Raw genomic sequence first — 26,987 nt, forward strand, 5'->3', positions numbered from 1 at the left:
TCGCAAAATTCCACAGTATTCTGGACATCTGTGTTGGTGAATCTTTTGCAATTTGTTTAATGAACAATGGAGACTGCAAAGAAGAAATCTGTAGGTGGGATCGGTGTATTAGCGGCTGGCTGCAGCAACACAACCAGGAGGACTTTGAGTTGGATAGCAGACGCGCTAGCCGAAGCTAGCCACGGACCGCATCGATGATCGGGTGAAGTCCTTCGTTGCGCCGTCGATCGCTGGAACGCAGGTGAGCACGGGTGTTGATGAGCAAGTGAGGGCTGGCGTAGGTGGAGCGCTAATGTTTTTATCATAGCTCTGACGAGGTCCCGTAGCTAAGTTAGCTTCAATGGCGTCGTTAGCAACAGCATTGCTCGGCTTCGACAGGCGGCACAGCATTAACCGTGTGGTTACAGGTCCAGTGTTTGGTTCGGTGTCTCCTGATATAAGCATTGTTGATCTTTTGTCTATCCTTCCAGTCAGGGGCTTATTTCTTTTGTTTCTATCTGCATTTGAGCCTGATGCTATCACGTTAGCTCCGTAACTAAAGTGCTTCACCGATGTATTGTCGTGGAGATAAAAGTCACTGTGAATGTCCATTTCGCGTTCTCGACTCTCATTTTCAAGAGGATATAGTATCCGAGGTGGTTTAAAATACAAATCCGTGATCCACAATAGAAAAAGGAGAAAGTGTGGAATCCAATGACCCCTTTTACCTAAGTTACGGTCAGAGCGAAAAAAGATACGTCCTGCACTGCACTCTAGTCCTTCACTCTCACGTCCCTCATCCACAAATCTTTCGTCCTGGCTCAAATTAATGGGGTAACCGTCACTTTCTCGGTCTGAATCGTTCTCGCTGCTGGTGTAAACAATACAGAAATGTGAGGAGCCTTTCAACCTGCGACGTCACGCTATTTCCGGTACAGGCAAGGCTTTTTTTTTATCAGCGACCAAAAGTTGTGAACTTTATTGTCGACGTTCTCTTCTAAATCTTTTCAGCAAAAATATGGCAATATCGCGAAATGATCAAGTATGACACATAGAATGGATCTGCTATCCCCGTTTAAATAAAAAAAATTCATTTCAGTAGGCCTTTAATGTATGAAAGGTGATTTAATTCAAAGTTTCTAGTTCAACTTGAGGTTGATCATACCAGCTAAATGGCCAAGCCAAGACCTTTATTGTATGACTTTTATATGTGTGCCTTCTCAAAATACCAAAGAAGAAAAAACAATAAGTCAATGAAAGATGGTTCCTTGGCAGTGGTTAAAAACATTTTTTATCAGTGCTGAATGAAGTTGCCTCCTCTCTGTCTTTGTCACGGACTTCCCCCTCCCTCTTACATCCAGGGGAGGGGGTGTATCCCTGTGTTTATCTCCTGCATCCAGCCATGCTGGTCTCCTAGCAACAGAGCAGCCGAGCACCCTCTTCATCATTTGTCGTGGCGTTTTTTACCCTCATTGTCCTATTTTTGTCCCTTCAAACTTGTCAGTGTCACACTTGTCTGTCTGTCTGTCTTCACTGGTGCCTTTTTTTTTCAAGACAAGCCGAGAAGTTGTCCTTGTCAGCATGTGTTACTGTCCACGCACACACACGCACGCACACACACGCACGCACACACACACACACACACATTCTTGTATTTGTTACCTTCTTGATACTTGTGAAAAATACCTACCTCTTTAGGACCACCCTTTCTAGATATATAAAGATTTGTATTTACAACATTAATAATACATACATACTATGCAAACATAAAAAAGGTAAGCTTTTAGTTGTTTCATTATTTTTATTATTTTTTGTTTCTTGTTGGTTTTTAATCTTCATCATTTACTTCAAGTTATTACAGTATGTCTCTATGTACATATTTATGTTTTTTTAATTAATTTTGGCCAAAGGGGGCGCATTTAAATTTCTTACACACACTTGTTATTACATATGTTGGCCAGAGGGGGAGCACTTCCATTTTTTACACACACTTGTTATTTCATATGTTGACCACAGGGGGAGCACTTTTAGAACCGACACACAGTTAATTTGAAAAATCCCTCCTTTCTGAGACCACCCTCATTTTGATAGATTTCACCACCAGGGGTGAAAATGAGATCTCTATTTTTTTGTTTTCTGTAATGTGTATAAGGCCAATGACAAAGGAGTCACGGCCCACAGATGGCACCTGTGCCACACTTTGGGCAACCCAGCTGTATAAGCTAACTGTTAATGGCCACTATAGTTTTAGTAGCGTAGTGTATTTGTTCATCCTATGGTCACATATGGGTTGTCTTACATCAGCACCGGAAGTCGTAAAATCAGCTGTTCACCTGGCGGCTTTTTTCAGGGATGAATAGGGAAGTCCTTCTTTAGCTGTCGTCTTGTTTTATCATATATTGCTGCCTTTGCACCTGTCAATGTTTACTTTTGTATGCACATTAAATCAACAAAACATCCTGACTTTGGAGCAATGTTCACGGACTCTAGTATTTGGCTCTCTATTAGATGCAATGGTTTTCCGTATTGGGATCATGATTTCGGTCTTAACTTGTACACCGGTCCTCATATGGAAGGTACTTTTCCTTGATGATGTCTCAAGAAGGAAAGAAATACAAGATCACACACACAAGCACACACACACACACGCACACACACACACGCACACATACATTCATGTATTTGTTACCTTCTTGAGACCTCCCAAAAATGCCTACCTCTCTAGGACCCCCCTTTCTAGGTATATGAAGATTTGTATTTACAACATTAATAATATATACAAACTATGCAAATATAAAAAAGCTTGTTGTAAAAAATGAGTTGGAATTTCACAAGAAAAAGGTGACAATTTCACAAGAAAAACTTAGAATTTTGGCAGTATTATAATAAAAGTCGTCATTTTACTCAACACAAGTCAAAATTTTACAAGCAAAACTGAACATTTGTGCAATATTATGATACAAGTTGGAATTGTACTCAATAGCAGCCACAGTTTTACAAGAAAAGCTTAAAATGTTGGCAATTTTACGAAGAGTCGTAATTTTTCTTAAACAAAAGTCACAATTTTATGAGAAAACTTAAAAATGTTGGCAATATTACAATAATGTTCAGAATTTTACTTGGCAAAATTATGACAAAAGTCATAATTTTATTTAAAGAATTTCACTATTTTACAAGAACAACGGAAAAATTGGCAATATTGCGATAAAAGTCAGAATTCTATATGACAAATGTCACCATTTTGCGAGAAAATATTGCAATATTACAGAAACATAAAGAATAGGAGAAATTGTTCCCAATGTTATAAGGGAAAAGTCGACACATTGTGAGAAAAAGACTGATTTTAGTTAATTTTTTGTTTGTAATTGGTTTTTAATATTCGTTATTTACTTCACTTTATTACAGTATGCCTCTATATACATTTTTTATTTTTATTTTTTTATAAATTTTGGCCGAAAAGGGCGCATTTCAATTTCTTACACACACTTGTTATTTCATATGTTGACCAGTGGGGGAGCACTTTTAAAAGCGACACACAGTCAATCTGAAAAATCCCTCCTTTTTGGGACCACCCTCATTTAGATAGATGTCACCAGCAGGGGTGCAAATGAGACATTCTCTATTAGATGCAATGTTATTGGACCATGATTTATGTCATCACTTGTTCACACCTCCTCATATGGAAGATACTTCTCCTTCTTCATGTCTCAAGAAGGGTAGAAATACAAGAACACACACACACACACACTATCACATCAAATCAATTATCAATGAAATGAATGAAGCGCGTAATGAAGAGTGCGCTATCTGTTATTGTGTTGGCAACATTCAAATAGACGCCCTTTTTAAAAACGCCACATTTGAATAAAATCACATTTCCATATAAAAAGTCTCCTCGGGCAGAGTCGTAATTAAAGATAAAATGATGGCTGCTTTATCTTTAAATATGCATCAGCGCAAATATGTTTAAAGGAGGCAGGTCCCGCTGCAGATGACCCTCACTGATAGACTCATTCATAATATGCTCCTATTTTACCGTTGGTACCATTTATAATAGGATGGGTGTGCAAGAGCAGCAAGTCTTGACAGTTTGAAAGATGCCCACAGATGTTCATGTCTGCTGAGGCCCAGAAGACTTCTGCTACGTCTAGTGACTTGTTCTAACCAGGGATAATGGGAGTACTGTGAATGTGACTCACCAGGTAGATCAATAACCACAGGGTTCCCGGTTTGAATCCTGGTTCTTAGGCAAGCACTTTACCCACATAAGATGCTGACCTCCTTTTGTTCTGCTTATTTATGTTAAATGTTGCTAATTGGGATGAGGTCCCACACTGATTTGCATTGTTCCTCCAACAGTCGTGACCATAGGCGCCAATCCCATGGGTGCTCGGGGGCCCGAGCACCCACGTGGGATTGATGGCAACTTTTAACCTTTAAAATAATTTTTGAAAAATCAATCTTGTTGTTGGAAATTTTGTGGCGAGTTTGGCCCGCTGTACATGATTAAAAAGTCACAAATCCTATAGTCTATAATTAACTAAGCCTAACCAAGATTTCATTGTGCCAGATTATTGACTTTATACACACTGCACACGAGCGAAGGAAGAGCATACTTACTCAACAGCCATACATGTCACACTAAGGGTGGCAGTATGAACAATGCCAACACTGTCATAAACATGTGCCATATAGTGAAACCACACTAAACAACACTGTCATAAACATGTGCCATATAGTGAAACCACACTAAACTACACTGTCATAAACATGTGCCATATAGTGAAACCACACTAAACAACACTGTCATAAACATGTGCCATATAGTGAAACCACACTAAACATCACTGTCATAAACATGTGCCATATAGTGAAACCACACTAAACAACACTGTCATAAACATGTGCCATATAGTGAAACCACACTAAACATCACTGTCATAAACATGTGCCATATAGTGAAACCACACTAAACATCACTGTCATAAACATGTGCCATATAGTGAAACCACACTAAACAACACTGTCATAAACATGTGCCATATAGTGAAACCACACTAAACAACACTGTCATAAACATGTGCCATATAGTGAAACCACACTAAACTACACTGTCATAAACATGTGCCATATAGTGAAACCACACTAAACAACACTGTCATAAACATGTGCCATATAGTGAAACCACACTAAACTACACTGTCATAAACATGTGCCATATAGTGAAACCACACTAAACAACACTGTCATAAACATGTGCCATATAGTGAAACCACACTAAACATCACTGTCATAAACATGTGCCATATAGTGAAACCACACTAAACATCACTGTCATAAACATGTGCCATATAGTGAAACCACACTAAACAACACTGTCATAAACATGTGCCATATAGTGAAACCACACTAAACTACACTGTCATAAACATGTGCCATATAGTGAAACCACACTAAACAACACTGTCATAAACATGTGCCATATAGTGAAACCACACTAAACATCACTGTCATAAACATGTGCCATATAGTGAAACCACACTAAACATCACTGTCATAAACATGTGCCATATAGTGAAACCACACTAAACAACACTGTCATAAACATGTGCCATATAGTGAAACCACACTAAACTACACTGTCATAAACATGTGCCATATAGTGAAACCACACTAAACAACACTGTCATAAACATGTGCCATATAGTGAAACCACACTAAACATCACTGTCATAAACATGTGCCATATAGTGAAACCACACTAAACATCACTGTCATAAACATGTGCCATATAGTGAAACCACACTAAACAACACTGTCATAAACATGTGCCATATAGTGAAACCACACTAAACTACACTGTCATAAACATGTGCCATATAGTGAAACCACACTAAACAACACTGTCATAAACATGTGCCATATAGTGAAACCACACTAAACTACACTGTCATAAACATGTGCCATATAGTGAAACCACACTAAACAACACTGTCATAAACATGTGTCATATAGTGAAACCACACTAAACAACACTGTCATAAACATGTGCCATATAGTGAAACCACACTAAACAACACTGTCATAAACATGTGCCATATAGTGAAACCACACTAAACATCACTGTCATAAACATGTGCCATATAGTGAAACCACACTAAACATCACTGTCATAAACATGTGCCATATAGTGAAACCACACTAAACAACACTGTCATAAACATGTGCCATATAGTGAAACCACACTAAACTACACTGTCATAAACATGTGCCATATAGTGAAACCACACTAAACAACACTGTCATAAACATGTGCCATATAGTGAAACCACACTAAACATCACTGTCATAAACATGTGCCATATAGTGAAACCACACTAAACATCACTGTCATAAACATGTGCCATATAGTGAAACCACACTAAACAACACTGTCATAAACATGTGCCATATAGTGAAACCACACTAAACTACACTGTCATAAACATGTGCCATATAGTGAAACCACACTAAACAACACTGTCATAAACATGTGCCATATAGTGAAACCACACTAAACAACACTGTCATAAACATGTGCCATATAGTGAAACCACACTAAACAACACTGTCATAAACATGTGCCATATAGTGAAACCACACTAAACATCACTGTCATAAACATGTGCCATATAGTGAAACCCCACTAAACATCACTGTCATAAACATGTGCCATATAGTGAAACCACACTAAACTACACTGTCATAAACATGTGCCATATAGTGAAACCACACTAAACAACACTGTCATAAACATGTGCCATATAGTGAAACCACACTAAACAACACTGTCATAAACATGTGCCATATAGTGAAACCACACTAAACTACACTGTCATAAACATGTGCCATATAGTGAAACCACACTAAACAACACTGTCATAAACATGTGCCGTATAGTGAAACCACACTAAACAACACTGTCATAAACATGTGCCATATAGTGAAACCACACTAAACTACACTGTCATAAACATGTGCCATATAGTGAAACCACACTAAACATCACTGTCATAAACATGTGCCATATAGTGAAACCACACTAAACATCACTGTCATAAATATGTGCCATATAGTGAAACCACACTAAACATCACTGTCATAAACATGTGCCATATAGTGAAACCACACTAAACATCACTGTCATAAACATGTGCCATATAGTGAAACCACACTAAACAACACTGTCATAAACATGTGCCATATAGTGAAACCAAACTAAACAACACTGTCATAAACATGTGCCATATAGTGAAACCACACTAAACATCACTGTCATAAACATGTGCCATATAGTGAAACCACACTAAACATCACTGTCATAAACATGTGCCATATAGTGAAACCACACTAAACAACACTGTCATAAACATGTGCCATATAGTGAAACCACACTAAACATCACTGTCATAAACATGTGCCATATAGTGAAACCACACTAAACATCACTGTCATAAACATGTGCCATATAGTGAAACCACACTAAACATCACTGTCATAAACATGTGCCATATAGTGAAACCACACTAAACAACACTGTCATAAACATGTGCCATATAGTGAAACCACACTAAACTACACTGTCATAAACATGTGCCATATAGTGAAACCACACTAAACAACACTGTCATAAACATGTGCCATATAGTGAAACCACACTAAACATCACTGTCATAAACATGTGCCATATAGTGAAACCACACTAAACAACACTGTCATAAACATGTGCCATATAGTGAAACCACACTAAACATCACTGTCATAAACATGTGCCATATAGTGAAACCACACTAAACATCACTGTCATAAACATGTGCCATATAGTGAAACCACACTAAACAACAACGACAAACCAATTTTGGAAGAATATTTGCACGACATAAACACTACAGAACAAATTCCCAGAATTCCCTGCACACCAATTTTTCCGGGACGCTACAATATAAACAAACTCCATTGGTGGATCCACACCTAACATCCACTGTAATGATACCACATACAATAGCGTGTCTAGTCGATACTACTATGATTACGTCTATATTTTTTAACATCACAAAATCTTCTTTCGTTTTTTATTTATTTATATTATGTTTATAAACTCGGGAAATATGTCCCTGGACACATGAGGACTTTGAATATGACCAATGTATGATCCTGTAACTACTTGGTATCGAATTGATACCCAAATGTGTGGTATCATCCAAAACTAATATAAAGTATCAAAGAACAGAAGAGTGAGTGATTATTACATTTTAACAGAAGTGTAGATAGAAAATGTTAAAAGAGAAAGTAAGCAGATATTAACAGTAAATGAACAAGTAGATTAATAATTAATTTTCTACCCCTTGTCCTTAATAATGTTGACAAAATAATAGAATGATAAAAGACACAATATGTTACTGCATATGTCAGCAGCTAAATTAGGAGTCTTTGTTTGTTTACTTACTACTAAAAGACAAGTTGTCTAGTATGTTCACTATTTTATTTAAGGCCTAAATTGCAATAATAAACATATGTCTAATGTACCCTAAGGTATTTTTGTTAAAATAAACCCAATAATGAAATTTTTTTTGTGGACACCTTTATTTAGAAAAGTACGGAAAAGTACCAAAATACTTTTGGTTCCGGTACCGTAACCAAAATATTGGTATCGGGACAACACTAATACACACACACCGAGCACCCACTGGCAGAAATGTAGATCGGCGCTTATGGTTGTGAACATCTTTCACAGTTGTTTCCTTAGTTTGTGTTTATTGCCTGGTCAGTGCTCTTATTTTGGTTCCATTTCCCGTATGTCTCCCTGAGCGCTTTTTGATTGGCAGCCTCCCACACCTGGTTGTGGTTGCCAATCAGGCTGTTATCAATGCCTAGTCAGGGCTGGAGGTTTGTTTCATGTTACGTTGGAGACACGTGTTGCAGTTTGCTTTACTGCACATCCTGTCTTTAGAATTAAAAGACACTTAACTTATCTGCACGTCGTCCGCCTGTCTCCTGCATCTTGGGGTCACAAGTGCGAGTTTGTGACAACAGTGACGATACAATGTTATTTTATTCTACCCTTCACTTCTGCTTCATGTCTTTTGGTGAAAAGGTAGGTATACTTGTCATTTATTTATATAGCCTTTAATCACAAGTGTCTTGGGCCCAATCCTAATTCGCCCCCTCACTGTCACTGCGCATGCGCAACCCCACATGCGCCGGTACACGCCCCTGCTCGCTCTACCCGCATCGCGGCCACACGCCTAAAAGGCTGCAGGCAATCTGCAATTTGCGCACCTGGGTCTGATGAAGACAGACATAAAGACCAGCGGACCCGAAGATCCAGTGCCGGAACGTAGTTCACTCCTCGTAGTAAGCATTCCGTCTCTGGCTTCCCTCCTGCGTACTTGCTCTCTCTCTGTTTCTTCCCTGTTCCCGTGTCGTATGTCCTCTGTGTTCCCCACAGTGCTGACGAAGGATTCATCCAACATGCACATACAACAAACTCTGGTAACATTTACACTGTTAATTCCACACATCGTCTTGCACCATTTACTTAGAGTAGCATACACACCCCAACACAACATCATCAGGTTCAATAAACCTATTGAACTGATCCCTGCCGTTGTGTCGTCTCCTTCACCCGTCGTACGTAACACTCACCCTACGTTTTCGCCCTATCCTTACATTTTGCGCGTTCCTGTGAAGGAAGTGGTGTCCCAAAGACTCTTTGCATGTAGGGGTAGTGGGCATAACGAGGTGTAGACGGTATGAATCTAGTCCTTCAGAGTGAGGCATTTCAGATGGTGACTCACTCAGGTAGGGCCAGAGAAAAATGCACCATTTCTGCATAAGTTATATAATATATGACATGTTAGTGTGTCATATCACTGGATCGGTTTGCAGCCGAGTGTGAAGCGACTGAGATGGGAATCAGTACCTCCAAGTCCGAGTCCATGGTTCTCGCCCGGAAAAGGGTGGAGTGCCATCTCCGGATTGGGGAGGAGTTCAAGTGGGGGAAGAGTGGATCGTGAGATCGACAGGCGGATCGGTGCGGGGTCTTCAGTAACGCGGACGCTGTATCGATCCGTTGTGGTGAAGAACGAGCTGAGCCGGAAGGCAAAGCTCTTAATTTACCGGTCGATCTACGTTCCCATCCTCACCTATGGTCATGAGCTTTGGGTTATGACCGAAAGGACAAGATCACGGGTACAAGCGGTCAAAATGAGTTTCCTCCGCCAGGTGGCAGGGCTCTCCCTTAGAGCAGTGGTTCTTAACCTGGGTTCGATCGAACCCTAGGGGTTCGGTGAGTCGGGCTCAGGGGTTCGGCGGAGGTCAAGACACACCCGACTCATCGTGCAAATAAAAACTTCTCCCTATCGGCGTATTACAGATACGACAACAGCAGAAGTCACACTGATTTGCAGGTGTGTAATTTGTTGTGAGTTCATGCACGGTGTTGGTTTTGTTGTTTGAACAAGGTGATGTTCATGCACGGTTCATTTTGTGCACCAGTAAAAAAAAACATGGTAACACTTTAGTATGGGGAACATATTCACCATTAATTAGTTGCTTATTACCATGCAAATTAGTAACATATTGGCTCTTAACTAATCATTATTAAGTACTTATTAATGCCTTATTCGGCATGGCCTTATTATAACCCTAACCCTCTAACCCTGGCCCTGACCCTCTAACCCTAACCCTAACCAAAAAACTCTAAATTAAGTATTTGTTACTTAGAATATGTTCCCTATACTAAAGTGTTACCAAAAACATATAACTTTGTCTTGAATTTGAAAAAAAACATTTTATTTTTCACTAAAGAAGGGTTCGGTGAATGCGCATATGAAACTGGTGGGGTTCGGTACCTCCAACAAGGTTAAGAACCACTGCCTTAGAGATAGGTTGAGTAGCTCTGTCATCCGGGAGGAACTCAAAGTAAAGCCTCTGCTCCTCCACATCGAATGGAGCCAGATGAGATGGTTCCGACCGGTAGGAGGCCACGGGGAAGACCCAGGACACGTTGGGAAGACTATGTCTCCCGACTGGCTTGGGAATGCCTCGGGAACCTCCGGGAGTAGCTGGACAAAGTGGCTGGAGAGAGGGAAGTCTGGGCTTCCCTGCTTAGGCTGCTGTGACCCGACCTCGGATAAGCGGAAGAAGATGGATGGATGGATGGATGTTAGTTTGTAATGTTCGCCAGGTAGCCATGCTAGCTAATGTTAGGCAGAAAGACAAAATAATGACACTAAAATACTAAAACTTTTAAGCTTGCAAATGTAAAAACATTATTGTTACATACCTTCAAGAACTTCACAAGAGACAACAGTCGTAGATGGCAGCTTCTTCTCCGTGTAGTTCTTTGTTTATTCATCAACCGAAGCATGATGAAGGTAAAAAAAAAAAAAAGATCTCAGTCGTTAACTCCATTGCTGTCTGGTTTGTTGAGTAATGGTGGGACTATAGGGTTGTACAGTACACCGCTACTAATAATGTACCGCATGAATTAAGAAAGGTATTACTGCCTTTGGAAAACACCTGTACTTATTTTATTTTTCATCACGTGTGTTGCGGTGACGTTGCTGAGCCAAGGTGTGTCATGACGGGGTTGTTTTCGCAAATTACCGCAACGATTGTTTTCCCGTGGTGCAAACTGACTAAAGCAGATATGGCTTGAAGGTAGGAACATGATTTAATCTTAACTCAAAAAGTACAAACAAAAGGCGCTCACAGCGGAAGCACAACTTAACGCAGGGAACAAAACTAACACTAAGGCAGAACTATGGACATGAAACAAAAAACACTTACTGTAACAAGAAACGAGCATGAAAAAAGCAGCATGAACTATGGCATGGACAGAGTAATCAGAGTAGCACATAGCAAGAACAGAGTATCATCAGAGTATCAAGAGCAATGTCGCCAGGCCGACTACCTGGCAACTACAGGCTTAAATAGTCTCTTCCTGATTAGTGACAGGTGCGTGAGTCCAAATGAGTCAGGTGAAACCAATGAGTTGTCATGGTGACAAAACAAAACAGGAAGCGCAAACAGGAACTAAAAGAGTCCAAAAACCAACAGAACATAACCAAACAAAACGTGACCACAGAACATGGCATGGTGCGGCGCACTCGTGTGTCAAAACGCACACATCGAGCGCCATCCATTTTCAACCGCTTGTCCCTTTCGGGGTCCAATGTGTCAATTCAGCATCACCACCGTTGCTACAAATTTAGGTAAACATTTAAATACACATTCAGACCTGCACAAGGAGTTTAAAGTGTGGCAGGTAATATAGTTAACAGCTTCCCCAGTGCACACATACAGTAGATAGAAGCTGCTTGGCTTGTTGAAAATTGTTATTATTATTAGTAGTAGTAGTATTAAAATGAAGACAAAGTTTAAAGAGTGGCAGGTAATATAGTTACACTTACAGTAGATACAAGACAGCTGCTTGGCTTGTTGAAAATGATTAGAGCAGTCCAAACCGCCCACGTAACGTAACATAATGCAAGTGAATTGACTGAATTTCGTAACAAATTCCCACTTTTTCATTAGTGTTTTATCTTTAACAATGATACTGGACTTATCTGTGTCTTTTTAGCTTCGTTTTCAGTGTTTACTAATTATTTGTCTTAAAGCACAGGTCACAATTGGCAACCATAAATCATGAAACACTTAATAAAATGTCAATAAAGCTCTCTATTCTATTTCTAACCTAATTCTAGATTATGACAGGCTTTATCTAATATGTAAAATAATTGTAAACGGCTATTTGAGTGCAATAGGAAAAACTCATGTGTTTAATACACATTTTAATTTTAATTCTAATATTGTTCTTTGGGTGCAATAAGAAACATGTGGTCATAATTGTTGTGTTAAAATAAAACCAATAATGACATTTTTGTGTTCAAAAAGTATTGAAATATATAATGATAAACATTTTGGTACCACAAAATTGGTGTGGGTACAACTCTAGGTGGGACGAATGGGCAAACGTAACTACGTAGTCGCTTACGTGCCCCAATGTCAACTATGCAGTGACCAACAAGTGGTGTCCAAATTCCTAGGGAAGATTACACAGTTCTATTTCTTTTTACTTCCTTTGGAAGGTGTAGTGGTAGTGGGTGAGGGGATGTATTAGGGTTGGGCCTTAATAAACTATATTGCCAAAAGTGTTTGGCCACCTGCCTTAATTCACATATGAACTTTAAATGCAATCCCATTCCTAACCCATAAATTTCAATATGATGTCGGTCCACCTTTTGCAGCTATTACAGCTTCAACTCTTCTGGGAAGGCTGTACACAAGGTTGCGGATTGTGTTTATAGGAATGTTCCACCATTCTTCCAAAAGCGCATTGGTGAGGTCACACACTGACGTTGGTGGAGAAGGCCTGGCTCTCAGTCTCCGTTCTAATTCATCCCAAAGGTTCAGGTCAGGATTTTTCAGGACTGGATTTGTTGCACAGGTGGCATCCTATGACAGTTCCTCGCTGGAAATCACTGAGAGCGGCCCATTCTTTCACAAATGTTTGTAGAAACAGTCTCCATGCCTAAATGCTTGATTTTATACACCTGTGGCCTGGCCAAGTGATTAGGACACCTGATTCTGATCATTTGGATGGGTGAACCTAGGAAAAATTTCAAAAGCCCAAACTGGGAAAAAGAAGAAACCTTGGGAAGGGGCCGCAGATGAGGGGACCCCCTCCTGGGTGTCAGGCTGTACTGGCTACAATTATTGCATTTTTACCTCAATAGTAGTGTGAGAGTGCAGTCCATCAGGAAGCCAACAGAGGGAAACTTATAGCATGTACCCATAGAAGAGTGGTGATAGATCTTTGAGATGACCAGCGTGCACTGATATTTTTGTAAATCAACATTTTGGCTGGCTTTTTTTCCCCTTTCCAAGAAGGCAATAACAGAATAAATGAAAACGTTGTTTATCAATGTTTTAAAATGGTTGGCCTCATCAAGCACCACTACCTGCACTTTTGTGCATCAGATGACGTCAAACAAGGGATGTCCTCACAGCACAAAGAAAAGAAGAGAAGAAGTGGACTTGACAGTAAGATGCCGGAGGCTAAAACCACGTGTGTGTGTGTGTGTGTGCGTGTGCGTGTGTGTGTGTGTGTGTGTGTGTGTGTGTGTGTGTGTGTGTGTGTGTGTGTGTGTGTGTGTGTGTGTCAGTGTGTCATGTGAGGATGATGATGAGATGTTGTGTTGTGACAGGGAGACCACCAAGAAACACAAAGAGACAGTCTATTAAAGCTCTTCATCTTGCTTTTTTTTTAAACAAATGTATTTAAAGAGGAGTTTAAACACAGTTTTTCATTTAAATAGTAGTATTTGTAACAATTATGTTTTACAGTGCTGTTGTTTATCAGCTTCTTAAATACCCTGAATTTTGTAATTGAGTAAAACAAACAAACAAAAAATGACAATAAACAAAATATATCATTTATAAATGTTTATTGTAAAATATAAATGACATTTAAACTGAATTTGTATATTTATTATAATAGAATATTTTCCATCCATCCATCCATCTTTAACCGCTTATCCGGAATCGGGTCGCGGGGACAACAGCTCCGGCAGAGACCCCCAGACTTCCTTCTCCAGAGCAACATTAACAACTTCCTCCAGGGGGATCCCGAAGCATTCCCAGGCCAGGGAGGAGATGTAATCCCCCCCATCTGGTCCTTGGCCTGCCCCGGGGTCTCCTCCCAGTGGGACGTGCAACAATGCCCGAACCACCTTGTGACAGACTCTTTCTGTCGTGCGGGTTCGCAGGACCACCAAGGAAGGACATTTTCGTGAGCAGGTTTGACTTTGTTTATTTTTCCTAAATAATACTCAGTCTTTTGCGAGTTGCTTTTCAGCTCCTCTTCCCTGCTCGCTCTTCGGCTCACTTTTCAGTCTGTCTCTGGCTCTCTGCCTCTCGCGCTCAGCATCCGCGACTCGCTCTCCAACTCTCTCCCTCGCTGCATGGGTTGCTGGCTCTCCACCTCCTTCCTCCCCGTCGTTCTCTGCTGCTCCCCTTTTATTCAGTGAGCGGGGATTACTCAATTGTCCCCAGGTGTGCAATCCACGCACCTGATCTCGTTTGCGGCGCCGAACCCGGCGGGAGCTGCCATGCAAGGCCCTAACCACGACCCATCAGGAGCAAGGGTGAAGTGTCTTGCTCAAGGACACAACAGACATGACGAGGTTGGTAGAAGGTGAGGATCGAACCAGGAAACCCTCAGGTTGCTGGCACGGCCACTCTACTAACCGCGCCACACCGTCCCCATGGTGTGGCACGGTTGGTAGAGTGGCCAATATAAGAATACTTTTCTTGCATATTGGCACCTGTTTTGTTCATTTTGGATGCCTGCGAGTGCCAATTATTTATTTATTTTATTAAAAAATAAATACAAATTAAAGCTGCAATGTGGACGGGACCGACTCTGATGGCTCATAAAATCCAAACAGGAGCAGTAATTAAAATTCTTTCATCAACTTTTAATCAGAAGGGTTCAATCTCTCTCCTGTGCTAATTTGAAGCCGACGCGACAAACGCGCTCAGAGGACATAATGTTTGAAAAAAGGTGACTGTTTTTACACAACTTTTGTTTTGAAGGGGGAATTGCAAACTTCCTGTTGATTTTTGCTGGGGGTTGTCAGTGTATGAAATATAGTTCTAAGTGAGACCTACATAGAGGTTTTTGTTTCATGTCTCTACGACATTCCTACTGGGAGTTTTAGGCAGTTTGGTCTGTGTTTTCTTCCTATGGGGCGCTGGAGCGCAACTTTGAGTTTTGGGGTTTGGTTTTTTGATTAGATCACAATTTTTGCCCGTCCTGGTGTGTGTGTCCAATTTGGTGAGTTTTGAAGCATGTTAAGGGGGTCAAATTACAGCTCAAAGAGGCGGCGGTTCAATAATAAAACGCTAGAAATACAATAGGGTCCTCTGTCCCAAAGGGACTCGGTCCCTGAATACAATTAAAAAGTGCCAAAGATGTGAATTAAAATCTTGGTGATATTCATGAAACCATTTGCCCTTGTTCCAAACGACATGTGCCAGCAGATACTGCATCCACACACGGTAGATGTGTGTTGGCTGACACTTGCGTCAGTCGGTCATTTTCATTTTTCGTAGCAGTAACGTAGTCCAAACAAAATGATGTCCACAATGAGACCCATAATCTAAAATTGTTACGTGTGTACAGGAGGAAGGGGACGGCACAGACAGAAGGGACGTAGTGTAAGCTCTATTTATTTATATATATAAAATATATATATATATATAAATAACAAATAATAAGGGAATGGAGTGTGACTAAATCCAAGAGTGTATGGTGTGTGACTATGTGTGTGAGTTAGCTGTTGTGTGTTACCGGAGTGTTGAGTGTCAGGTTCAAACACTGATGACATCTATTAAACAAGACAAGAGGCAAAGAATTGAACAGAGACAGAATTCAATTTGGACTCAATATATTGAGGAGAGTCGCCCGGACATTGTATCCGTCTGCAATCTCCAGCACACTCTGCCAAAAGATTGCATGCCTCCTTCTTTTATTTTGGACCCTCCCAGACCACATGGCCACCTTTGTTTCCAAAGGACAAAGGTCGCAAAAAGTTCACAGAAAAGGTCGTAAACAATTCACAGGAAAGGTCAGTTCAAAAAGAGTTTGTAAAATAGTTCAAAAAGAGTTCCATAAAATAGTTCAAAAAGAGTTTGTAAAATACTTCAAAAAGAGTTCCATAAAATAGTTCAAAAAGAGTTCGTAAAATACTTCAAAAAGAGGTCATCTGGAAATTGGGCAGATCCTGTCATCTCTCCGCTCTGAAGTCCTTGGGCCAGAACAACATCCTTCTGTTGATTACCATACATGAAAGAACACAGGAACACCCTTCATGTGGCTCTCCCCCTTACACAGTGGAGTTTTACGAGCCTTACTCTTGGTAGGCCTCAAAGACAGCCCCTGTCCTTTTGCTTGGAACTAATTTCAACACAAACTTTTTTGTGATAACTTACAAACAATTATTCTAACATTGAGCGAGAGGCGGAAGTCCCGGAGGGGAAAAAACAGGCTCGAAGGTCCGTTAGACAGGCAGGTAGTCGGGGCGATAGCGAGGCGTCAGAGGTCCGTGTCCAGGCGGGAGGTGGAGATCCAAGAGGCAGCCAGGGAAGCAGGGAACCCTCTAAGGTTTTGCAATGTTTTGACCGCAGCAATTCACCCAAATTCACAAATCTTTGGGGACAGCGTGTACTTGGTTGGTAGAGCGACCATGCCAGCAACTTGAGGGTCAATGTTTCGATCCCCGGCTTCCGCCATCCTCGTTACGTCAGTTGTGTCCTTGAGCAAGACACTTCACCCCTGTTCCTGATGCGTGGTGGTTAGGGCCTTGCATGGCAGCTCCCGCCATCAGTGTGCGAATGCTTGTATGAATGGGTGAATGTGAAAATAGTGTCAAAGCGTTTTGAGTACCTTGAAGGTAGAAAAGCGCTATACAAGTATAACCCATTTACCAATTTGCCGCAACTATTTGATCATGCTGACGCGAAATCCGGCATTAAAGGTTGCAACAATTCCAAACAAAATCCTGGAGGGACTGTACAAGGCTAAAGTAATATCCACAAATACATGTAATGCCAAAGTTTCCAAAGGAAAACTGCTCTCTGACAAGTTCTTGAAGTGTGTGTTTTGCTCGATTGTAGTTTTGTTGTAGATTGGCTTGATTGAAGTGATTGTAGATGGACTACCTCCTTGTCATCCCATTAGCAATCAATCAATCAAATGATTTTATTTGTAACATGGAAACTTCACAAGCACACATTTTGTTTAAGTGATCAACCGTCCAAAAGGATCGGGAAGAAGCAGACCTTGTCTGGTCCCACTCCTATGCCATAATCAGCATTCCAAGAAAGAAAATAAAGAAAGAACCAACTGAACCCCAGAGGAGCAAGTGCTTGACAACTTGGCAATGGCAACAGAGGCAGGGAAACATTTCCCTGTGGAAAGAAAACTTAGACAGAACTATAGCTCTGTCTGTAAATGTTACATTAATTGACGAAAAGGGTTTGTCATTGTTTTATCTGTTGTTTACCTAACATAAACCTAACCTGTCACTCACTTGCATTGCAAAATGTTGTAAAATAAATTGTTACGTGTTTATTTTATTCACAGTTCAGGCTGGTTTTTATTGAGAATATTATGGACATATTTTTGGTATGTAGGGATGATGTTTGATAAGGAATTATCGAGTTCGAGCCTATTATCGAATCCTCTTATCGAACCGATTCCTTATCGATTCTCTTACCGAGTCCAGGTAGGTTGTTGTATATGGAAAAAAACACACAATATTTGGTTTAACAAAAGCTCACTTTTATTATATAATAAAAAAATAAAATCTAATAAATAAATAAATATTGACTGTTACCCACCTAAAAAAATAAAATAAAATAAATAAATATTGACTATTGTTACCCAAAGTATATTAAGTGGGATTTTTCAGAGAAACAAATATATACAGTAACACAAAAACAACCTGTCTCTGTGATCACTATAGGTGTATAAATAATAATATAGTGTTAAATAAAATCAGTCCCTTGGGCACAAAACTGAAAATAATACAGCTCTCCAAAAAGTGCACTTCTGCTGCTGTTTGACATAACTGTTTGTTATGATGCTTTGACATTTTTGCACTTTATTTCTTTATTGAAAGAAAATTCTATGAAGAGAAAAGTTGTTTTCAAATGTGATTACAATGCTAAAAAATGAAAAGTTAAAGCTAAAAAAAGAAATACACTTTATTGAGTTAACATTATTTCTTTATAGGGGGAAAAATATTATGAGCTAGAGCAGTGGTTCTCAAATGGGGGTACGCGTACCCCTGGGGGTACTTGAAGGTATGCCAAGGGGTACGTGAGATTTTTTTTAAATGTCTGTCAAAAAGAACTGTGAAAAGAAATGCAACAATGCAATATTCAGTGTTGACAGCTGGATTTTTTGTGGACATGTTCCATAAATATTGATGTTAAAGATTCCTTTTTTTGTGAAGAAATGTTTAGAATTAAGTTCATGAATCCAGATGGATCTCTATTACAATCCCCAAAGAGGGCACTTTAAGTTGATGATTACTTCTATGTGTAGAAATCTTTATTTATAATTGAATCAATTGTTTATTTTTTTAACAAGTTTTTAGTTATTTTGATATCTTTTTTTCCAAATAGTTCAAGAAAGACCACTACAAATGAGCAATATTTTGCACTGTTATACAATTTAATAAATGAGAAACTGATGACATAGTGCTGTATTTTACTTCTTTATCTCTTTTTTTCAACCAAAAATGCTTTGCTCTGATTAGGGGGTACTTGAATTAAAAAAAATGTTCACAGGGGGTACATCACTGTAAAAAGGTTGAGAACCACTGAGCTAGAGAATATAACAACTACACTACCCAGCATGCAATGGGAGTTACGAGCATGCGCGGTAGCCCCGAAAAGTGTTGCATGTTGCCACGCTGTGAAAGTAAACGTCAAGAACTCAGCCAACAGGCCCCGTCTGCATTATTTATAATTAGACAGACAACACATATACAGTGTGATTTTGTTTTGTTTACAAGGAAAGAAAAAAAAAAGTTAAAAAAGGGAGATATGTTGTATATATATGTATGTGCTGCGGTTGTTTTAAGAACGTTGCGACAGCTGCCGTAAAGGAGGTGCGTTGCTAGCCTGGTTGCTATGTTTCCGGTTGGTCGTAAAAGTGTTCGTCATGTGTTTTACCCTGCTAAAATCTCTCAGTAAAGTTATTCGATGGATTATAGCTTTTGTTTTGAACTTTATTACACCTTGGAGCGCTTTTTCCCGTCCATTGTTTTCCTGCTTTCGCTATCTGCGCCTAATGACTGAGCTACGTGACGTCATTTCTTGTGATGTCCCACGGAGCATTTCTGGTCGGGACGGGATTCGAATAAAGAATCAACTCTTTTCCTTTACTATAGTGGTCTCGATAACGGGTACCGGTTCTCAAAAAGGGATTCGAGTCCGAGGACTCAGTTCTTTTCTTATCAAACAACCGGGAAAACCGGTTTCGAGTATCATCCCTATTGGTATGCCATAATCACATTTCGGCACGTACCTGTGTTTAAAATGTTATGTAGCATTCAATACCACACATTTAATACTTCATCTGATTCACAACATAACTAGCATTCCAAATAAGATGGAAGATATGAGAAGAAAATCGAACAAAAGATAAGTAGGTCTTTATTGTCATTGCACAAGTACGTTTGTACACCGAAACTTTGTTTTCAGCACAAACCCGTTCAAGATTAGACAAACAAACCGTGTACAGGGTTACAGAACAGAAGCGCTGATGGGTCGCCACAAGGCGCCCCGTAAAAGATGGGAAAAAGGTAAACGGTGGGGGAGGATGAGTAAAAAAATACAATCTAGACTGGGCTCCTAAGGGGGCACAGTCTGGAGTGGGAAAAAACCTCCATAGCAAAGCACATATACATATTACAACATACATCTCGAGACTTGCAACAGAGGGGAGGGAGTGGGGGCTTCGGTGGCAGGCTGCAGCTCTTCAGGCGCTGCCTAGCCGTCCATCACCCCTAAGGGATTCCCGTCAAGGGCGTTGGATGGGGGGGTGGATGCATGTGTGTGTGTAAGCCTGCAGTGTGTCTCTGTTCCGCAGCCTTGGTGTTCTTGCCAGTCAGTCCTAAGTCAACAACAACAGATGTGTGTCCATGAGAGACAAGAAGGGAGTTTGTTGTGTCTTCGCCGCACTGTCCTTCGGGAGAGTCTGGAAACCAGGGAAACAATCCAAGTTAGAATGTTTTGTATGCGAGTGAAAATAAAATTTGCTTTTCACTCTAAATTGTCTATGACTGGTCCTCAAATTCATCCTGCAGGGCAGACAGTCCGATGTTATCCAAATCACAAGAGTGTCCACAGTTCTTCCTGCATCCTCCAATCATTTGTGGCAGCTTTGGGGTCCTTTGAGCAACTTCTAATTTGTCAACAAACCAGAGCAGCGCTTACTCCAATCAGCAGATGTCCTGTTGTCATAATTCCCAATAGGTGGATATCTTCACGTCCTCGACTGGAAGGGACGCCAGGCACGCGGTACTCCTTTTTCTCCGAAGAGTCCGTCGTGTATCCAGCAACAACCGCTCTGACATGACAAGCAGGTTCCCCCAAACCCAAGATCTTGTCAATTTCGTTGAGGCCAGTTAAATAGTTCCAATGTTTAGATTTGGAGAGCAGTGCAAAAAGAAGCAACAAGAAAGTTAAGACAAGACAAGACAAAGAACCAAGCAGGAGAGATAAGGGAGAGGAAAGGTGAGCGGCCACCCTCGATGAGTGCCAGTGAGAAAAGGATGAAAAATTATAGATAAACTTTATAAAAATGTGTTATTGTGTTCACTTTAGTTACTTGCGATAACCATTTAAGTTCTATAATGTAATGTCTAAGCATTGGTTCAGGACTCTAAATCTGATCTGAAGCCAAAATATTATAATCTTAAAAAATGTTGATTAAGACATCCCTAAGTTTTAACAAACCAAAAAATCAGTGCAAAAAATATATGGCATAACGATACAAATCTTCATATAGGTACACCTCTGTACCATGCCAAATGTTCCCCATCTAAAAATCTAATCACTGTATGGTGCATCATTACACCCTTATTCAATATTAAACGTAACATTTACAAATAACTTGTGCGTCTTGTTAAAGTAAGTTTTAATATGAAATGCTGCACCTGTAACCCAGGTTAAAATATGCAAATATACAAAGGCGTTTGTATAATAGTTTGCGTACTGTCCCTTTAAATCACCGGTGTAGTGCGCACCAAGTGACCTCCCGCCCCTCCTTGTCATGTGATCACGCTGAGCCAACCGCGTACTGAGCGTCAGTGTTTAACGTGCGGCGGCGTCTTTCTCAATCAGAGTGCGGGGAAGCCAGACGACAGGTACGTGTCTCCATAAAACTTCAACAAATAATCGCTCTTGCGGTTCATTGACACGGTTTTGCTCATTGTAAACTTTTAGTGCTTCCTACTGGGCTGCAGGGAATCTTTGGCTGCCATTTACCATGAATTGATTTACGTGAACCCCGACTTAAACAAGTTGAAAAACGTATTCGGGTGTTACCGTTTAGTGGTCAATTGTACGGAATATGTACTGAACTGTGCAATCTACTAATAAAAGTTTCAATCAATCAATCAATCAATTGTGACTCTGTAAATAGAGGAACTGGTGAGTAATGAATGAAATGAGTGACAATGCTACATGCTGAGCTGGCGGCACCGAATATTAGCGTTAGCATTAGCATTAGCATCAATGTTATACAATTTCAGTTCATATTCTGTTTATGGTAAAGTCTTATTTTGACTTAATTTGATTTTATTTATGAACTTACTGAGATGCAGTGTGTTTACATGTAATCAGATTACACAGTACTGTTGATTATATATTGCATGTTAATTTGCAGGTTATGTCAAGCACTTGTTTATTTGTAATTTATGCATTTAATGATTATTTAAAAATGTGTAGACATGGAAATGTAATATAAAAGCTAAGGTTGAAGAAGCCTTTAGTACTAATTTAGATAATTTACTGGTACTGTTGCTGTACTGCAGGCCAGGTGTTTCTATTTGGAACCAGTCGATGGCGAGCTTGAACCTAGAGCTGGAGCTACTGTGTCCACCTAACAACTAGCAGAAAATTACTGGTCTGGTAGGAAGGTCCCCCACACACTCCATGATCACACTCACTCCTTCTCCTAACTAGTGTGGTTAATTATATCCACAGGAGATTGGGAATCTTATAACAATGTAGGTATCGGGTTTAGGAGGAAGATTAAAGACATTAGCAACACCTGGTAGAAGGTCCACAGATAGGGACAGAGGATAGGGTTCGGAGTTCACCCGACTTAAACTAATCATAGGAATAATGACAAGGAAAGATAGACAGGCCACACCCACAAGGAGAGGGGGTCTACAGGAAAGGTATTTAAAGGACAGTGTTCCGACAGGACAGGAGAATGAAGAGATTTGGCACACTTCTTACCCTAGAGCTGCAGCTCTAGTCCAAGGCTCGCTGAAACAAATAAAGCTTTTTGTTTGACGATTCCGCTTGGCGTCTCCTTGGCTCATGACCCATCACACGACCATCAACTAAACAACACTAGAACCTTGGACATTCGATACAACTTCTCAACAAACTCTCATGGGTCGTTGCATCACTTCTGGGACTGTGCATATTTTCTGTTGTGTGACATAAGTTTTGTTGTTCAATTCCAATCCAGCCAATAACTTTTGAAGTGCACTTACCAACCAATCTCTAAGTGCAGTTGTAAATATTTTGGGGTTTCTATTTTTTCCCCTTAATTTCTGTTGTAAATATGTTGTTCTTCACGCTTTATAATACATGGTACCTGCACCAAACTTCATTTTCTGTTTCTGTGTAATCATTACTGACCACCAGCTCCTGCAGCCCAATTTAGAACTTCTGTTCCCCACTAGCCCGTGTTTTTGTCCTTATTAGTTTTATACCTAGTCTCCTATTTTATCCTATCCTATTAGTTCTAATACCACACTAATATATATTAGCGCGTCCCAAATACCCACTACACACCATTAAGGGAAGCTTTCGCTTTATCCAAGGGATAAATGTGTTTTATTAATTGATAATTTGTTTTCATTGAAATGCACATCTTGAAATCTTCACAACCTGCTGAAAGCTTTTTGTCGCCTCCCTGTGATGTGGGCAGGCCTTCAAACACTTTGAGTTCATTTGCAATGCTTGCTTGAGAAGAAGGCTCACATCTTACCAAAGGCCACAATGTATGCAGCCTGATGAATAAATAAATCGGGGTTGGGAAAAAACATGTATTCTTTTGAAAATGCTACATCCTTCCCCCGTGTCCCACATCCACTTTGTCCTCATGACAATGGCAGTTAATAGAAGCCCAATCAAGAGTGGGTGTGTGCAGTGGCAGCAGTCATAATGAGTTTTAAAAATAGCGAGTACACTTTGTACTCACACAACGTCCAGGAAAATCCACACAGGCAGGACAGCAGATGCTGCTATTGATTTCTGAGCTGATGTGTGAGACAGTGCACAACAAAATACCAGACTACAAAAGGTGTTATTGTCTTGCAAGAGCTATAATAGCCTGGACAATGACTGCTTGTATTTGTAGGCATCAGATCAATACAGAACAAAACCAAAGCACTCAAGATTACACCCAACCCCAACAATAATCTAAATCTAAACCTACATCCAACTCCATCTGAAACTCTAACCCTAAATTGCAACTTCACCCTCATGCCTACCTTTAACTAAGGCCCCCGTTTACACTAAGTTTACATCCAGGGTAAATCCCACCTAACCTTATCCTTGTCTACACACACACAATGGTCGTTTAAGTCCCCCTCCCCACCTCCGCGACCTAGTACACATGCGCGGAAAATGCGCACGTCATAGTCACCTCCAGTGTTGCTTTGTGTGCAAGTTCTTAAATTTAACTTATCTGAACAATATCCAGTGTTGTGGTATTTCAATTAACTGGAATCCAGTGTGCTGTGGGGCCCTATTGTAGTGAATCACACCTGAGACATCGTAAATTAATCAAATCTTTATTAGACACATAAAAAATGTGATAAAGAACATTTTACATCAATCAAACTAGGGATCTACATATCTGGTCATGACACTCCTCACTCTTTTGCCTTCACCTTCATTGTCCATTCCTTTTTGGTGACTTTATATACTCTGGACCTAGACGTTGAGTCCGCAACAAACATGGCGGATAATAACTGATACAGTCTGCTTTGCCAATCGGCCAGGTAATACAAAGCACACGCTACCTTTTTTATCACATCGACGGGAGACCGCATTTTCGTTGACTCTCCTTCGACAAATGGACAACATTTTTCGGTAAGTAGAATCACAGCTGACCTGGATATTGGAAAGTTTTCTTGCCGTCTGAAAAGTGTTGTATCCAAAATAGCTGCAATCGCTTTCTCTTAAGGTATTCATGTGTGATTTCCACAAGCGTCTGCACATGTAGAAGAATGAGAAATATGGGCATGTCTGGATGTTCTTTCTGACGTCACTTCCTGTGTAGGGCGCAGTCTTTCTGACGTCACTTCCTCTCCGAACTCAGTTTGTAAAACGATCAAGGAGTCCATACAAAGCTAAGAGCCGGAGATCCAAGAAATACACGGTGCGCTTACCCGTGTAAAAAAATATCCAAGGAGGGGAACCTTAAACGGTGGTTTTGTGTGGCTGAAACGGGGCTTAGGCTAAATAATTAGTCATTTAAGGGGTTATCCGGCTTAGTGTAGACATAGCCTTAGAGGGGCGGGCTGTGCTTGTTGTCGACCACTGATTGGTGGAACACAATTGGTAGTGTTCCTAAAACATGCCATTTCAAGTTTCATCCGCCATTACAGTACGCAAGTACAACTTGTTTATTTAAATTAGCGTTTCACTTTAATGTTCATTATTCTTTACAAACTTAATTTCAAGACGCGAAGCTACAAGAAGTGGATGATCTCCTTTAAATGTATTTACAGAGAACTAGCAAGTATTCAGCACGACTTCGAAGCGGCGACGCCAACATTGCAGTTTGAATAGACATGTGAAATAAAGGACGAGTACAAGAAAGGTAAATCACATCAAATATTCGCTATTTACTTTGTTACATGCTGTAAAAGTCAGTTGTGTAGTTGTTTGTCTCAACCCAAGTGAACTGAAGGCTAATCAGTTTTATACTTATGAACTAACTCTAAATCTGATGCGTTTTTTATTTTGTCAACACTGACATTTATTATTTACACATTGTAATTTACAGCTGAAATGGACCATAAGGACTCGCCTGACCCTTAAATATTCAACACTTACTGAGGGGACAACGACCTTTTGACACTGTGGCAAAAGCCGAGCTGACTTTGTATGTCAAATCCAGCACAATTTGTTTTTGAATCATGTGGTTTTGTACATTATTGCTTTGGATTTCATTCACTTACAATTTAGTAAAAAAATATATATATATATGACGAATGTAGATCCAACAACTAAAGGTTCCAGGAACCTAAAATTCCTAAAATTTTTGGTGGCTAAAAAGGCCAAATGAAAAGGGCTTTCTTGGCAATGTCAGTATCACGTTGAGTTCGATTCTCATTCATTTCCACATTAAAGTTAAAGTTAAAGTACCACTGATAGTCACACACACACTAGGTGTGGTGAAATCACCCTCTGCATTTGATCCCTTCCCTTGTTCTACCCACTGGGAGGTGAGGGGAGCAGTGATCAGCAGCGGTGCCCGCGCCCGGGAATCATTTTGGTGATTCAACCCCTAATTCCAACCCTTGATGCTAAGTGCCAAGCAGGGAGGTAATGGGTCCCATTTTTATAGTCTTTGGTATGACTCGGCCGGAGTTTGAACTCACGACGTACCAATCTCAGGGCAGACACTCCAACCACAAGGCCGCTGAGCAGGCCTGTGTACCCTTCGGCTTCTTCAATCTCATCTGGTTCTCCTTTCTTATCCCCGCCTTAGGATTTGGAAATGATAAGCAGCTCTGTCATGATTATAATCATTCATTCGTTTATCCTGAGCCATATCATCTTTGGCATTTTTCAGAGCGATGTCATTTCTTAATGCATTGCTATACTTACCTCTCACAGAAACTTTATCTCTTTTCTGTTTGCTCCTTGAGGGAACTCATCGCATTATCTTTGAGATCACCAAATTCCCTTTTCAAGTTGTTATTTGTAGGCTTCCCGCGTGTGCTTGTGGGCCGACCATATGATCGGATTTTAGACTTGTCATCTCTGATCATGGTCTTCCTACATGACTTTTCACATCTGTTTTCATGGTTGCCACAGCTGCTTTCAGGATTGATGGCATGTTGTCTATTTTCTTCTATGACCAAAGTGATGTCCTGCTTCCCTTTGTATCCTGTTCATTTGATGAGACC

Source organism: Entelurus aequoreus, linkage group LG26, assembly GCF_033978785.1.
Source record: "Entelurus aequoreus isolate RoL-2023_Sb linkage group LG26, RoL_Eaeq_v1.1, whole genome shotgun sequence".
Taxonomy (NCBI): domain Eukaryota; kingdom Metazoa; phylum Chordata; class Actinopteri; order Syngnathiformes; family Syngnathidae; genus Entelurus; species Entelurus aequoreus.